This window comes from Hyla sarda, chromosome 2, assembly GCF_029499605.1.
Source record: "Hyla sarda isolate aHylSar1 chromosome 2, aHylSar1.hap1, whole genome shotgun sequence".
Taxonomy (NCBI): Eukaryota; Metazoa; Chordata; class Amphibia; order Anura; family Hylidae; genus Hyla; species Hyla sarda.
In genome coordinates this window covers 45006949-45025205 of record NC_079190.1, presented here as the reverse complement: position 1 = coordinate 45025205, position 18257 = coordinate 45006949, and the positions used below count along the sequence as shown (strand labels likewise).

Here is an 18257-nt window from a genome sequence, read left to right as displayed (position 1 = left end):
GTCTGGTAGCCATTTATCCCTTCTCCCCTGTTGAAATAAACATGCATACTAGTCCTATCTATGTGTGTATGTCAATAGGGGATATAACTTTTGGCCAAACCATTTATAATATGTATATGTTCAGTGTAGACTATGTTACCGCTCAGTGTTAGTGTTGTTTTTTCTTGAGGTGGATGATAGGCGTGTAATAGAAAAGCAAAAGAAAAAAAGTTTTTAAATTATCGAACAATTGTCCAAAAGCAGAAATGGGGGAAAAAAACTAGCAAACTTTTTTTTTCCTGTAAAATGCATGTTTTTTTCAGTCTCAGGAAATGGTCCAAAAAATTGATGGGAACATAGCCAGAACCTTTTTTTTTTAAATAGACATTTTGGGCTCCAGCAAAAGCTATAGCCCAAAAATAGTATTTTGCACAGGAGCGTTTTTATGGTAGATCCCAAAATGCATGCAGGTGCTGAAGATGCACTTCATTTTACAACTATGGACTTAAAACTAGACTAAATGGGAATTAGGAGATGTTTTCTATTAAAGGAATACTGCAGCTATGGAACACTTATCCCCTATTCGCAGGATAGGGGATAAGTGTCTGATTGCGGGGGTCCGACCACTGGGACCCTTCGCGATTTCCTGCACAGGGCCATGGCTCTCCTTGTGCAGGAGGCGTGTCCGCCGCAGCATGATGCCGTGTCAGACACGCCCCCTCCATGTATCTCTGTGGGAGAGGGGGAGATGCAGCGTTCATAGAGCTGAATGGAGGGGTCGTGTCTGTCCAGCTCTTAGTGAGGTCGACAGCACAAGCATTAGCCGTGCAAAGCTGCTGCAATGCCGGATCCCTGTACAGGAGATTGCGGGGGTCCCAGAGGTCGGACCCCCGCGATCAGACACTTCTTCCCTATCCTGTGGATAGTGGATAAGTGTTCTATGACTGCAGTATTCATTTAAATAAAAAATAAAATAGATTGTATTTTCAATTTAGTGAGATTTAAAATGTTTTTCTTTTTTTCTTTTTATGGCCCGAAAAAAATGGCCCGAAAACTCAGAGGGAACATAACCTAAGAGTCAAGGACTGGAATATGGTGACACTTAATTTCTTTCCCAATTCTGTCTGTGGATAGATTCTGTGGAGACAATGTGACACTAAACAAACCCCATACAGGTACTAATGTTAGAATATGGAGATCCCAGGGTAGTAACTGGCAGTAGGAGAAACCATTGACCTTTATATACAAAAACCCACATCTTACCCTGCATCACCGCCCTGTAAGTGCAACCACCATAAATACATCCTTACCAATGGCCTCATTGCCTCATATTCTAGGCAAATACACATAGTGAGGAATCTAGCTATAAAAAGACTAATATTAATACTAATATTAATTCAATGCTGTATGAAAATACATTAGCAGCGGAACAACAATGACTACTATGACAATATTAAGGCAAATAAATATACTCTACCTCTATCCAAATAATGATGTAAGTTTATTTAGAAGACGAGTGCTATTTCAGTACTTACCTGAGGCAGCAGACAAACTTGGCTCAGGGTCAAACATTACTAAGAATTTACACAAGACATGCGCTAGGGCACCAGGATGCCGTACCGTATATACTCGAGTATAAGCCGAGTTTTTCATCACGATTTTTCGTGCTGAAAACGCCCCCCTCGGCTTATACTCGAGTGAACTCTCCGCCTGTCAATCCCTTCTCAGTGGTCTTCAACCTGCGGACCTCCAGAAGTTTCAAAACTACAACTCCCAGCATGCCGGGAATGCTGGGAGTTGTAGTTTTGAAACATCTGGAGGTCCGCAGGTTGAAGACCACTGCGGCCTTCGTCATCATCCAGACCCCCCCTTTAGTTTTCTACTCACCTCCCCTCGGTGGGAAGGAAGGGTGAGCTGGTCCAGGCCATCTATGCTGCAGGGACCGTCCGGTGGGGAGGGTTAGTTGTTCCGGGCTGTCCATTTTCACCGGGGGGGCCCTCTTCTCCGCTTCGGGCCCGACTAGTGACGTTGCCTTGACGACAACGCACAGGGATATTCATGCGCAGCCTACCGGAGAAGACGCCCCCCAGTGAAAAAGGACAGCCCGGAATGACTAATCTTCCCCACTGGACGGTCCCTGCAGCATAGATGGTCCGGACCGGCTCACCCTTCCTTCCCACCGAGGGGAGGTGAGTAGAAAACTAAAGGGGGGGGGGGGTCTGGATGATGATGAAGGCTGCAGTGGTCTTCAACCTGCGGACCTCCAGAGGTTTCAAAACTACAACTCCGGGCATGCTGGGAGTTGTAGTTTTGCAACATCTGGAGGTCCGCAGGTTGAAGACCACTAATGAAGGGATTGACAGGCGGTGATGATGAAAGGGGGGGGGGGTGATGACAGGGGGGGGGGATGATGATGGGGGTCTGGATGATGACATGGGGGGATGATGTATTTCCCACCCTAGGCTTATAGTCAAGTCAATAACTTTTTCCTGGGTTTTTGGGGTTAAATTAGGGGCCTCGGCTTATATTCGGGTCGGCTTATACTCGAGTATATACGGTATGTTACTAAAATCTTTTTTTAGAATGCAAGGGGAATGGAGAAACCAGAGAAGACGCATGCGGTTTTCAATAGGATACAGAGATATCTTCCTGCAGTAATATTTATTTTAGAGACCCACTTCACCAAGAGGCTAGGGAGGTTGGGGAGAAGGTGGGCTAAAGCTTATTTCTATTCCACATTCTTCAATTACTCATCAGAAAGGAGATTTATCAAGCTCCATAGTAGATTTTATTTGCGGGAAAAACTTTTCTATGCATGCTGCGACTTTTTGATTTTTGCTTATTCCAATGCACATTTCTGAAATCTGCTCATGTAGTAATTTTTATTATTTTTACTATGCAGTGGTCATGTATTTATCAAATGCCATAGTTGCTATTTAAAAGTTGCATATGTATTCCAGGTCCAACCTGGCTTACAGAAAGTGCCTACGTCTGCAGAAAGTGCCTACGTCTACGTACCCACAACATTTTAAAATTAATGTAGTGTTAAATAGAATAAGGCACAAAATAATTGTGTAAGAATTTTTACAGACCATGTAAATAACCCATATGTGGCACAAAAATTTTCCTTAAAAAAACAGAAACATCCATAGTAAGAAACATCCATAGTTTGTGGCTTCACTATTGTTTATGAGCCAGTTGGTGCTGCGCTGTCTTCCTTCCTTACGTAAACTCCGGCCTCAGCGCAGCGACACAAGACTCCGCCCACCAATGTCACAGAATGCGGCCTCAAAATTAAACAAAAAAGCCTCCAGAGTACGGATATTCATGGTGCGGCATAGTATGTTTTTAATATTTTTTTTATTTCTGAGGAGGGTGGATGGGTTGTTGCGGGATAGTTGGAGTGCAGCTATTTAGTGCCAGGCAGGCCAGTCAGTGTCACCTGATGCGGTACGCCCCCCCCCCTTCCCCATCACTCTCTAGCAACGCTACCGGTAATAAAGGGTAGATAAAGAACTTGGGCTATTAACATAAGGGAAAACTTTCTGCTTTTTAAAATGCTTTTGTAAGCGGGTTTCCCGGGTTTTGCTTATGTGCGATTTATTTATCAAGGTCGTGCGACTATTTGATAAATAGGTCATATGTAAGAAAAAGTAAGTTAAAAAAATTGTCATATAAAAGCCATACGTTTGAAAATAATGATAAATCTCCTTCCTGGTTTTAAATTATTTGTCTATATAAGCATTTCTTTTGCAGAATAGAGAAAATAATAGATGAGAGAGAAAGTTTTATCTTTTTGCATGTTAAAGAAGTACTCCGAAAGAGAAAAATCTATCCCCTATCCTAAGGATAGGGAGTAAGTGTCAGATCGAGGGGGTTCTGAATGCTGGGACCCCCTGCGATCTCCTGCCCAGCACCCCGGCTATCCTGAACGGGGCGTGTCGACCACAGCATGAAGTGGTGACCGACAGGCCCCCTTTATGCGTTTCTATGGGAGAGCCGGAACGCTGCACTCGGGTATGTTTGGCTCTCCCATAGAGATACAATGGGGAATACTGGGAATTTGCGGAGACATTGTTGTCAATCCTAATTGAAATGTTTGAAACGTTTAATGAATCCTGTAAGACAAATGTCCTCCTGCGTTGCGTTCCATGGTAGAGGATAATATCATACTTTTGCCCAAAAAAAGTTAAAAACCTTCTAAAAATAAAATAGTTTGAACTAATATCCCTAGTTAGTACAGATGCAAAAATTGTTATCAAGGTGTTGGCTGGGGTTATCCCGGGATTGATCAATGATGACTGAGCATATTATATTTCCGGTAGACTGATCCAGCATAATTTGGCAAGGGTTTTCATAAACCTACAGGTTTGCACTGGTCCTCTCCCCTCCATTCTGTCATTGGATGCCATAAAGGCCTTTGACAGGGTGAAGTGTTTTTTTTTTTATTGTGCACATTAACCCCTTAAAGGGGTACTCCGCCCCTAGACATCTTATTCCCTATCCAAAGGATAGGGGATGAGGTGTCAGATCACCGGGGTCCCGCTGCTGGGGACCCCCTGGATCTACCATGCAGCACCCACCTGTAGCGGCTTCCGGGACCGCTGGAGGTCCTCCCATAGACCCCTCCCATAGACATGCATTGAGGGGTGGAGTGTGATGTCACAAGGGGGCGGAGTCATGACATCACGATCTTCCATCCCAGTGGTCGAGATGGACTCAGCCTGAGGACCTCCAGCGGTTCCCGGAAGCCGCTACAGGTGGGTGCTGCATGGTAGATCCAGGGGGTCCCAAGCAGCGGGACCCCAGCGATCTGACATCTTATCCCCTATCCTTTGGATAGGGGATAAGATGTCTAGGAGCTGAGTACTCCTTTAAGGACCAAGCCCATTCTGACCTTAAGGACACTATTTTATTTTTGCCTTTTCGTTTTTTCCTCCTCACCTTCTAAAAATCATAACTCTCTTATATTTCCATCCACAGACCCATATGAGGCTTGTTTTTTGCGTCACCAATTGTACTTTGTAATGACATCACTTATTTTACCATAAAATGTACGGCCCAACCAAACAAATATTATTTATGTGGGAAAATTTTAAAGAAAACCGCAATTTAGCAAGTTTTGGAAGGTTTTGTTTTCACACTGTACACTTTATGGTACAAATGACATGTTTTGTTTATTCTGTGGGTCAATACGATTAAAATGATACCCATGATATATGCTTTTCTATAATTGTACCGCTTAAAAAAAATCTCAAACAATTTTAACAAAATTAGTATGTCTGAAATTGCCCTATTTTGACCACCTATAACTTTCTCATTTTTCCGTATACAGGGCGGTATGAGGGCTCATTTTTTGCGCCGTGATCTGTAGTTTTTATTGATACCAAATTTCATTAGGTTTTACTTTTTATATATTTTTTATTTTTTGGGGGGAATAAAATGTAACAAAAGTGCAGCAATTATGGAATTTTTTACATTTACGTTGTTCACTGTACAGGATAATTTACAATATATTTTAATAGTTCAGACTTTTATGCACGCGGCAATACCAAATATGATTATAAAAAAATTTTTTACGGATGATTTACGTTTTTATTGGGGGAGGGGATTTTTCAAATTTTGTAACTGAATTTTTTACATTTTTTTTAACTCTTTAATAGTCCCCATAAGGGACTATTTATAGCAACCATTTGATTGCTAATACTCTTCAGTGCTATGCTTAGGGCATAGCTCTGATCAGTGTTATAGGTGATCTTCTGCTCTGGTCTGTTCCATTTCAGACCAGAGCAGAAGACCACTGGAGACGGACGGAGGCAAGTGAGGGGACCTCTGTCCGCCATTATGGATGATCGGATCCCCACTGCAGTGCTGCGAGCGATCCGATCATCCATTTAAAGTACCGCACAGCCGCAGATGCCATAATCTGTATTGAGCGCGGCATCTGAGGGGTTAATGGCGCAATCACGGATGTCCACCATTACCGGCGGGTCCCTGGCTGCTGATTGCAGCCGGGATCTTCTGCGCATGACGTGAACACCGGTCCGGTGCTCGCGGTCATGGCGGAGCATAAATGTCCGTCATAGTATGTTAAGTACCACGGCACCATGACGTACATTTACATTCATTGTCGTTAAGGGGTTAACCTGTTAAGGACCCATGACATAATGTTACGTCATGAGTCCACTCCCGATCTATAACACGGGGCCATGGCCTCTAACAACGGCCGGGACCCGTGGCTAATAGCGCGCGGCATTGACCGCGGTGCTGCGCGCTATTAACCCTTTAGACGCGGCGTTCAAAGTTAAATGCCGTGTCTAAAGTGAAAGTGAAAGCATGCCGGTTAGCTCAGGGAGCTGTTCGGGATAGCCGCGGCAAAATCGCGGCATCCCGAACAGCTTACAGGAAAGCAGGAGGGTCCCTACCTGCCTCCTCGCTGTCCGATCGCCGAATGACTGCTGAGTGCCTGAGATCCAGGCCTGAGCAGTCAAGCGGCAGAAACATCGATCACTGGTTTCCTATGAGAAACCAGTGATCAATGTAATAGATCAGTGTTTGCAGTGTTATAGGTCCTATGGGAGCTATAACACTGCAAAAAAAAAAAAAAAAAAGAGAATAAAGATCATTTAACCCCTTCCCTATTAAAAGTTTGAATCACCCCCCTTTTCCCATAAAAAAAAAAAACTGTGTAAATAAAAATAAAAACATATATGGTATCGCCGCGTGCGGAAATTTCCGAATTATAAAAATATATTGTTAATTAAACCGCACGGTCAATGGCGTACGCGCAAAAAAATTCCAAAGTCCAAAATAGTGCATTTTTGGTCACTTTTTATATCATGAAAATTTGTCCTATCAATACAAAAATGGTACCGCTAAAAACCTCAGATCACGGTGCAAAAAATTAGTCCTCATACCGCCCCAAACGCGGAAAAATTAAAAAGTTATAGGGGTCAGAATAGGACAATTTTAAACGTATAAATTTTCCTGCATGTAGTTATGATTTTTTCCAGAAGTACGACAAAATCAAACCTATATAAGTAGGGTATCATTTTAACCGTATGGACCTACAGAATAATGATAAGGTGTAATTTATACCGACAAATGTACTGTGTAGAAACGGAAGCCCCCAAAATTACAAAACAGCTGTTTTTTTTTCAATTTTGTCTCACAATGATTATTTTTTCCATTTCGCCGTAGATTTTTGGGCAAAATGACTGATGTCATTACAAAGTAGAAGTGGTGGTGCAAAAAATAAGCCATCATATGGATTTTTAGATGCAAAATTGAAAGAGCTATGATTTTTTAAAGGCAAGGAGGAAAAAACGAAAATGCAAAAACGGAAAAAACCCCGGTCCTTAAGGGGTTAAAGGCCTTCACTTTTGTCTAGGGGTTGACTAGTTGGATAAAGCTGTTGTATGGTGACCTGACAGAAACTATTTTTATTAACAGTAATATCAACATATCCAAGAAAAAACGAGGCACTCAATTACAATCACAGAGTTGTCCTTAAGCCGCTCCTGTGTTGTCTTAGCTGGGTGCTTAGGGCCAGTGTCTTGGTTAAAGATGAACCTTAGGTCCAGTCTGAGGTCCAAAAACTCCAGGCACTGTGGTTTTCATAAGGAATATCTCTGCACTTCGCTCCATTTAGCTTTTCCTCAACCCTGACTTTATGTCCGAATGCTGGGACCCCTGCGATCTCCTGAACGGGGTCCAGCCATTGCCATGAATGTGCGTGGCTAATGCGCGTGCCGTTGACCTCACTGAGGTCGACGACAGGCCCCCCCATACAGCACCATGGGAGAGACAGGGATGCACAAACGCTGCCTCTCCACCTCTCCCATAGAAATACATGATGGAGGGATGGAGAGGGCAGAGCCAGGGCCCCGTACAGGAGATCGTGGGGGTCCCCGTGTTTGGACCCCAGCAATCAGACACTTATCCTCCATCCTGCGGATAGGGCATAAGTGTTATACATCGCAGATCTCCTTTAAAAACACCCCACAGCATGATGCTTCCCCCACCATGCTTCACTGATATTGGGCAGGTGCAAAATGTGCGAGAAATTCTAACTTTTTAAGTTTCACATCCTCATTATGGGCTTTGGAGTGCAGAGTCATGGCCAGAGCCACCCCAACTGTTAAAGAACGGTGAATACTGTAAGTTATACGTAACAGCAACTTCTGATGCCTCCACAACTGTGCCTGGGCTATCTACCAGCCACCAGTGTGTATAGGTACAGTGCAGGGTGAGAAAGGGTTACAAATTATGTCCTAGCTTTAGAATGGGCATTTAATCGTAGATCCAATGTTGGGCAGCTTTTCCAATCAGCTGTAAACTGTATTAGTGGGCACAGCTGCTAATGAAAAGGAGTCAGACAGGGGCTTTCCTTCAAAACAGAGAATCGGCTGGGGTGCCGAAAATTGGACACGGCGCTGGCCCCTTAAGACAACTCATAGGTGGTGTTTTTAAGAGTCCCACTTATCTAGTAGTAATGGACTATTCTAAGGACAGACCATGAATCTAAAGAACCAGATTAAGGACGGTACATTCAGACCTCTAGAGCCCTGTTTATTTCCTACAAGAATAACAACAATTGTGGTTCAGTGCATTTACAATACATTTCGGTGGAAATCTAAGAGGATAATAGGTTTTAGTATTCATCAGTGGTTCTGGATCTCAGGAACATGTCCTATTAGAAAAGCCGAAATAAACAAACATTTTGCAATGGAAACCAGCGTCAGTGCCCGGAACAATTTAGGAGAATGACTTACTGTAAACACATCTAAAATGCTTAATATAGGGTGCGGAGCTCTGTTTTGCAGCACAGTCTATTATGTTGTTTATTTACTATATTGTATTTATCATTATGTTGGTTATTTACTATATTTTTATTTATCATTATGGTCTTTATTTACTATATTGTATTTACCATTATGCTCTTTATTCATTTTATTTACGGTACTTATTAGTTCTTTATGTACTATATTTTATTTACTATTATGCTCTTTATTTATTTTATTTTATTTACCATTATATTCTTTATTTACTATATTTTATTTACTATTATGTTCTTTATTTACTTTATTTTATTTTCCATTATATTCTTTATTTACTATACCGGTATTTTATTAACCATTATGCTTTTTTTTTATTTACATTTCAATTTTATTTATTTATTTTTTTGTTCTTTTGCTTTGTTAAAAGAGTTTTCTGGTGAGAAAAATATTTTTTTAAAGAGAATTGGGCTGGTTTAAAAAAAAAATGTAAATAAAAAGTCACTTTACCAATCACTTATTGGGAAAAACAAGAAAAAGTAGACACACTAAAGAACAGTGCACAACTAAAAGTACAAAAAATAGATATAAAATTATTAGAAATACATAGGCTAGACACACATTTAAACACACTAAAAATGGTTCCACATGAACCTGAACCACAGACAGGGTGCACCCTGAGGAAGTTGACCACAGTCGACAGAACACGTAGGGGTTCAGGGGGGCACCTGCCCAGTATTTGTATATATCTATGCTTTCTGATCTGGTCCTCCTTCCATTGTAATGGTGGTGGTCGGGGGGGGGGGGGGGGGGGGGGGTTGTATATACTGCTTTCTTTCTATAGATAAAGTTAGATCATTTATGGGATACTGCAATGTTGAACTGATTAATTTGAAATGATGCCCTTCTTTGTCCATTTGCATATATATTAATTAATTATTAATATATTAATTAACATATTAATTATGTGTATATATTGTGATTTTAGTCAGGTATTTTTTTTTAATATAAGGTGTGCAGGTGGCCTGGGAGGGCTCTAAAGGGCTCATCTGTCTGCGATTCAGGGGTGTTTTTAAATGTATGTGTAGCCTATGTATTTCTAATAAAGATTTTTAGTAAAAATCTATTTTTTGTACTTTTTGGTGTACGTTTTTTAGTGTGTCTACATTTTCTTGTTTTTCCAATCTGGTATACAATTGGCACGGTTATCTTTACCAATCCCCTGATGCTGCTGTTTCAGCACTCGCCCGGACCTACCTCCGCTAGTGATTGGCTGAGTATATCCTATGGGTGAAAACGGGACCAGAATGTGGACTCGGTAAACATCAAAATAGCAGCGGATATTGTAGCCACCACACAACTCCTTTGACATACACTGAATGCAAACCATTATTATGCTGTCCAGAGCAGCATATGTTTGCTATGGGGATTTTCTGGACAGTTCCTAAAATGGACAGCAGAGGTCAGCAGAGAGCACTGTGGTCATGACATCAGAGAAATCTAAAAAGAAAAGCATTTCCTCTTTAGTATACAGCCCCTAAAAAGTACTGGAAGGATTAAGATTTTTTTAATAGAAGTAATTTACAAATCTGTTTAACTTTCTGGCACCAGTTGATTTAAAAAATGAATACATTAATTTGTTTGGTTAAATCCCCCTATTATTAACCTCCATATACACTACCAATAACAGGATAAGAATTGCCGACATTCTTTTAAAACATGGATCCAGCATTGCTGTCATGGCTGCATTATGTACAGAATCCATGATGCTAATATAAACATAGCCTAATGTTGTCATTCTATTCGTGCACCAGTAAGAGCTGGATGAACAGTGCTCCGTATATAAATAGGATATTGATTGAAATGTAATGGCGTGAGCTCTTGAGTATTGGAATGCAAAATTGAAGTAAAAAAGGTAAATATGTGTAAATAAAACATGTGATGCAGTGCTGTGTCCATGGCTGCAATCTAGGTGGCCTCCTAGAGAAGCCCCTGTCACATTCTCTGCACATAGATTAGTAATATAGTCGGCTTCCTCTTTAGATTTGGACATCATAAGCCATGTCACTTCCAATACACATCTCTAGGAATGGGAGTGACCATTACTGTATTCTCATCTTCATCATCACAGAGGAATAATGCAGAGCTGCAGACGTGTGCCCTGCAACAAGTTTCCCATTGCTATCACTTTGTAGTATCTATTCTCCCATTAGTGGTCTGTACATAATGACACATGGAAGGAAACCATTCCTGCACGTCCCACACCGCTCCATAGCTCAGGATCTGTGCTCATCCCCTGTTCTGTACAATTACCTTTCAGCAGCACATCTGTCCTGGTCCTCTCCTCTGTACGCCTCCTCCATTACTGGGATACCCATGACTGTCCCAGCAATGGGGTCACATTCATCCCATTATCATCCAGCAGGACACCACAATGCAGCTTCCAGGCAGCGTTCACATCAGGATCTGGGCAGTGGGCACACCTCCTGATATCATCTGTCATTCACACCGGCTGCAGGAAGCTGTGGAGCGGATTCCAAATGCTTTGCCGCTTGTAAATGTATAATTCATCATGTGGTTAACCCCACGTCACCTCATATCTATCCATCTATCTATCTATCTATCTCATATATATCTATCTCATATCTATCTATCTCTTTATCTATCTCATATCTATCTATCCCATATCTATCTATCTATCTATCTCATATCTATCTATCTATCTCATATCCATCTCATATCTATCTATCTATCGCATATCTATCTCTATCTATCTATCTATCTATCTATCTATCTCATATCTATCTCTATCTATCTATCTCATATCTATCTATCTCTTTATCTATCTCATATCTATCTATCCCATATCTATCTATCTATCTATCTATCTATCTATCTATCTATCTATCTCATATCTATCTATCTATCTCATATCCATCTCATATCTATCTATCTATCGCATATCTATCTCTATCTATCTATCTATCTATCTATCTCATATCTATCTCTATCTATCTATCTCAAATCTATCTATCTCATATCTATCTATCTCATATCTATCTATCTCATACCTATCTCATATCTATCTATCTATATTATATCTATCTCATATCTATCTATCTATCTATCTATCTTATATCTATCTCATATCTATCTATCTATCTATCTATCTATCTATCTATCCCATATCTATCTATCTATCTATCTATCTATCTAGCTCATATCTATCTATCTATCTCATATCTATCTATCTATCTATCTATCTATCTATCTATCTCATATCTATCTATCTCTCTATCTCATATCTATCCAGGGGTGGACACAGACAGCAGAGGGCCCCTGTGCAAAAAATGTGCCTGCCCCCCCCCCCACCAACACAGATGAACATATAAATGCAAATAAATCTATGCTGCCTAAAGGGGGGCTCTAAATCTATGCTGCCTAAAGGGGGGCTCTAAATCTATGCTGTAGATATAGGACTCCCCTTTAGGCAGCATTGATTTAGATCCCCTTTAGGCAGCATAGATTTAGAGCCCCCCCCTTTAGGCAGCATGGATTTAGATCCCCCTTTAGGCTCTGCTGCCTAAAGGGGATCTAAATCTATGCTGCCTAAAGGGGGGATCTAAATCTATGCTGCCTAAAGGGGAGCCCTATATCTACAGCATCGATTTAGAGCCCCCCTTTAGGCAGCATAGTTTTAAAGCCCCCCTTTAGGCAGCATAGATTTAGAGCCCCCCTTTAGGCAGCATAGATTTAGAGCCCCCCTTTAGGCAGAATAGATTTAGAGCCCCCCTTTAGGCAGCATAGATTTAGAGCCCCCTTTAGGCAGCATAGATTTAGAGCCCCCCTTTAGGCAGAATAGATTTAGAGCCCCCCTTTAGGCAGCATAGATTTAGAGCCCCCTTTAGGCAGCATAGATTTAGAGCCCCCCCTTTAAGCTATGCTGCCTAAAGGGGGGCTCTAAATCTATGCTGCCTAAACAGGGGCTCTAAATCTATGCTGCCTAAAGGGGGGCTCAAAATCTATGTTGTAGATTTAGAGCCCCCCTTTAGGCAGCATAGCTTTAGATCCCCTTTAGGCAGCAGATATTTAGAGCCTCCACATGAGGCACTGGCAGCATACTTACATCTGCCGGCGGGTCGTGGGATGCGGGGACTTCTTGGAGTTGCGCGCTATAAGTGATGTGTGCACGTCATCGCATGTGCAGCGCAGGAAGTCGGCGTTTCGGTGCAGCGCTTGCAATGACGCCACTACGCGCACCTCCGCCAGGAAGTACCAGCATCCCGTGACCCGCAGGCAGATGTAAGTAGCTATTAGCAGAAATCTCCTGCCCGGCGCCCGGGGACTGCATGTCCCGGGCGTCGGGACACGAGAGCAGGGCTGCCATCAGAAATTTTGGGGCCCCTTACACAGCTCAGGCCTGGGCCCCCTGGACACCCCTCACAGTACCGCCAATTGCACATATTGCGTTGCGCGTCCTACGACGTATAACATGATACCAGTATCAGCATTACAAATTGGGCTGCTACCCCCATGCATTCTCCCCCTTGATCAACCTCCTGTGCCATTTCAACCACTCCCCACTGTGCTATATCATTTGCCACCCCCCTGATCCTCCCCATGCCACTTTATTCCCCCCCTATGATCCCACCCCCTGCCACTTTATTCCCCCCTCTGATCCCCCTGCCACTTTATACCCCCTCTGATCCCCCCCTGCCCCTTTATTCCCCCCCTCTGATCCCCCCTGCCCCTTTATTCCCCCCCTCTGATCCCCCCTGCCACTTTATCCCCCCCTCTGATCCCCCTGCCACTTTATTCCCCCTCTGATCCCCTCTGCCACTTTATCCCCCCCCTGCCACTTTATTATCCCCCCCCGATCCCCCCTGCCACTGTATCCCCCCCTGACACTTTATTGCCCCCCCAATCTCCTCCTGCCACTTTATCCCCCCTGCCACTTTATTATCCCCCCCGATCCCCCCTGCCACTTTATCCCCCCTGCCACTTTATTGCCCCCCCAATCTCCTCCTGCCACTTTATCCCCCCCGCCACTTTATCCCCCCTGCCACTTTATCCCCCCCTGCCACTTTATTGCCCCCCAATCTCCTCCTGCCACTTTATCCCCCTCTGCCACTTTATTATCCCCCCCCCGATCCCCCCTGCCACTTTATTCCCCCTCGATCCCCCCCCCGCCACTTTATTCAGAGATAATGGGGAAGAATTATCAGATCCTGTGCAGAAGGAAAGTGGAGCAGTTGTATATCGCTTCTTTAATTTTTCAGATGCCTTTTAAAAAAAAAAAAAAAAAAAAAAAAAGGAACAATCTGGTTGCTATGGGCAACTGCTCCACTTTCCCTCTGCACAGGATTTGATAAATCTCCCCCATTATCTCTGAATGTCATGTGTGTTGTGGCCTCTGTGATTACTTGTGGTTTTCTCCTGATGCCTCATATACATGTTTTTAATTTGGTTGGTGATAACAAAATAAACTTTTAGCGATATGTGGACCCTTTTTTTGTTTTGTGTAGGTACTTTGTTTTGGAGTTTTACCCTTACAGTTACAGTCGCCGGCAGATCAGCCAGATATTGTGGCAGCAGTGGTGGCCGGTCACAGGGGGCTCAGTCATGATTGTGACGGCTGCGACCATGAGATTTATATCACTTGTGTATTACAGCCATAATACTTTTCATTTTACACTTTCAGACCTATATGAGACTTGTTGCTTTTTGTGCCACCAATTTTACTTTGTAATGGCATCAATCATGCTACCATGAAATACACAGTAAAAAAAAACGCCATTTTGCAACTTTTGGGGGCTACCGTTTATACAAAAAGTAGTATACTTAAAATCCTCCTCTTCTGACCCCTATAACTTTAGCATTTCTCCATATACTGGGATGTGTGAGGGCTCATCTTTTGCGCTTTGATCTGTAGTTTTTACTGGTACCATTTTTGTTTTGATGCGACTTTTCGCTCGCTTTTTTTAAATAAATTTTTTATGGTATATGAAATTACTAAAAATTTGCAATTGTGGACTTTGGCATTTTTTAACAATTATGCCATTGACCGTGTGGGATAATTAACGTTATATTGGAATAGTTTGGACATTTATTTATTGATTCTTAAATCAATAAATGTGGTGGGTGTGTTAAATGCAGTGTGTGGGAATTATATAGTGCAGTGTTTTCCAAACAAAGTATCTCCAGCTGTTGCAAAACTACAACTCCCAGCATGCCCAGACAGCTGTTGGCTTTCTGGGCATACTGGGAGTTGTAGTTTTGTAACAGCTGGAGGCACACTGTTTGGAAAACACAGACATAGTAATTTGTGTATTAGTATGTAGTATAGGTTACCTTCATATGATACACATTCCCCTATACAGGAACTTCTTCCTGGGCCTCCATTGTATAGTAGTCAGGCTCCTCCCACCCATGTGACTGATCACATGGCAATGACATCACCAAAGGTCCTCTGCCTCCCATACACGGCCCGATGTTCGGCAGTTATCGCTCCATTGTGCTGCTGTCGTCTGTAAGAGCCTTATCCAGGGAGGAGAGGACAGATGGCAGGGAGTATTTTGCAGCTGCCAGTGAAAGCAGGAGGCTGCTGCTTAAACAGCAGTATTCTGTGCTGGGGCTGCTGCAGGGGGGTGCAGCAGGGGCCCGGCCCACCTGGGAGATGGGGCCCCTTACTGGAGTACTGGCTGTACCCCCGATGGCGGCCCTGCACGAGAGATACAAATGCCACCTGCATCATTCAGGTCCCATGGTAGGGCTGGCCCAGCATGAGAGGGGGCCTGCCTCAGATGGGCCCCCTCTCATGCTGGGCCCCTGTGCAGTTGAACATGTTGCACATGTGGTATGTCGGCCCCTGAGTCAACTGCATTAATGAATACTTCTGTTCAGTTTTTACAGAAGAAAAAGAAGGAAAAGGACCTCAATTAGGGAGGAAGACTAATGAATATTTTGATGCATGTGTATTTACAGAGGAAGAGGTTCTATGTTTGCTGTCTAAAGTGAAGACAAATAAGTCACAGGGGCCTGATGGGATACACCCAAAATTATTAAAAGATCTTAGTGGTGAGCTAGCAAAACCGTTAACAGATTTATTTAACCAATCACTGGTAACAGGAGTCGTCCCGCAAGATTGGAAATTAGCAAATGTCCTGCCCATTCACAATAAAGGTAGTAGGGAGGAATCAAGCAACTATAGGCCAGTAAGTCTGACATCAATAGTGGGGAAATTAATGGAAACCCTACTAAAGGATAGGATTGTGAAACATCTAAAATCCCATGGATTGCAACATGAAAAACAACATAGGTTTACTTCAGGGAGATCACGTCAAACAAATCTTATAGATTTTTTTGATTGGGTGACTAAAATAATAGAGGGCGGAGGGGCAGTAGACATCGCATATCTAGATTTTAGTAAGGCTTTTGACCCTGTCCCACATAGAAGACTTATCAATAAACTACAGTATTGAGCTTGGACTCCAATATTGTTGAGTGGATTAGGCAGTGACTGACTGACAGACAACAGAGGGTTGTAGTCAATGGAGAATATACAGAGCAAGGACTTGTTGCCAGTGGGGACCTCGGGGATCTGTACTGGGACCAATTTTGTTTAATATCTTCATTAGTGATATTGCAAAAGGTCTCAATTAAAGATGAGTGAACTTACAGTAAATTCGATTCATCGCGCACTTCTCGGCTCGGCAGTTGATGACTTTTCCTGCGTAAATGAGTTCAGCCTTCAGGTGCCCCGGTGGGCTGGAAAAGGTGGATACATTCCTAGGAAAGAGTCTCCTAGGACTGTATCCACCTTTTCCAGCCCACCGGAGCACCGGAAAGCTGAACTAATTTATGCAGGAAAAGTCATCAACTGCCGAGCCGAGAAGTTCGTAACGAATCGAATTTACTGTAAGTTTGCTCATCTCTAGTCTCAATGGTAAGGTATGTCTTTTTGCTGATGACACAAAGATATGTAACAGGGTTGATGTTCCTGGAGGGATATGCCAAATGGAAAAGGATTTAGGAAAACTAGAAGAATGGTCAGAACTCTGGCAACTGAAATTGAATGTGGATAAGTGCAAGATAATGGACCTGGGGCGTAAAAACCCTCGGGCAGAATATAGAATATTTGACACAGTCCTGACCTCATTATCTGAAGAAAGGGATTTAGGAGTAATTATTTCAGAAGACTTAAAGGGGTACTCCGCCCCTGGCATCTTATCCCCTATCCAAAGGATAGGGGATAAGATGTTAGATCGCCGCGGTCCCGCTGCTGGGGACCCCGGGGGTCGCTGCTGCAGTACTGCGCTATCATTACTGCACAGAGTGAGTTCACTCTGTGTGTAATGACGGGCGATACAGGGGCCGTAGCAGCATGACGTCATGGCTCCGCCCCTCATGACCGCCACGCCCCCTCCCATAGACTTGTATTGATGGGGGCGGGCCGTGACGTCACGAGGGGCGGAGCCGTGACATAACGATGCTACGGCCCCTGTATTGCCCGTCATTACGTGCAGAGCGATCTTGCTCTGCACAGTAATGATAGCGGGGTGCTGCAGCAGCGATCCCCGGGGTCCCCAGCAGCGGGACCCCGGCGATCTCACATCTTATCCCCTATCCTTTGGATAGGGGATAAGATGTCTAGGGGCGGAGTACCCCTTTAAAGGTAGGAAGACAATGTAATAGAGCAGCAGGAAACGCTAGCAGAATGCTTGGATGTATAGGGAGAGGTATAAGCAGTAGAAAGAGAAGTGCTCATGCCGCTGTACAGAACACTGGTGAGACCTCAATTGGAGTATTGTGCGCAGTACTGGAGGCCGTATCTCCAGAAGGATATAGATACTCTAGAGAGAGTTCAGAGAAGATACTAAACTAGTACATGGATTGCAGGATAAAACTTACCAGGAAAGGTTAAAGGACCTTAACATGTATAGAAGAAAGAAGAGACAGAGGGGATATGATAGAGACATTTATATACATGAAAAGGAATCAACACGGGAAAGGAGGAGAAGAGATTTAAAAGAAGAAAAACTACCACAAGAGGACACAGTTATATATTACAGAGGCAAAGGCTTCTGCAGTAATATCCGGAAGTATTACTTTACTGAGAGAGTAGTGGATGCATGGAATAGCCTTCCTGCAGAAGTGGTCGCTGCTAATACAGTGAATGAGTTTAAACATGCATGGGATAGGCATAAGGCTATCCTTCATATAAGATAGGGATAGGCATAAGGCTATCCTTCATATAAGATAGGGATAGGTATAAGGCTATCCTTCATATAAGATAGGGCCCGGGACTATTCATAGTATTCAGATTATTGGGCAGACTAGATGGGCCAAATGGTTCTTATCTGCCGACACATTCTATGTTTCTATAATCAGACAATTGTTGCTGTAATACTCCTGGGAAATGTGATGACCGGGCCGGTGCCTGTGCAGAATATTCCACCAATTAATATTCTATGGACTACACTTCAGGTAATGCCCAGCAAC

At 43.1% G+C, this 18257-nt stretch overlaps 1 protein-coding gene across 3 annotated transcripts in view; it reads right to left on the bottom strand.

Moving 5' to 3' along the window:
* ZC3H12C (zinc finger CCCH-type containing 12C) overlaps positions 1-18257 on the bottom strand; it is a 185709-nt gene that overhangs the window by 150194 nt on the left and 17258 nt on the right. The window contains exon 1 of one of the 3 annotated variants that reach the window (XM_056561674.1): positions 11070-11201. The exons of 1 other annotated variant lie outside the window; for it this stretch is intronic. The gene's annotated coding sequence lies outside the window, so the exon portion shown is untranslated. Of the gene's footprint in view, positions 1-11069; positions 11202-18257 lie in introns of those variants that run through there. One more of the 3 variants, XM_056561675.1, reaches the window with a different exon arrangement.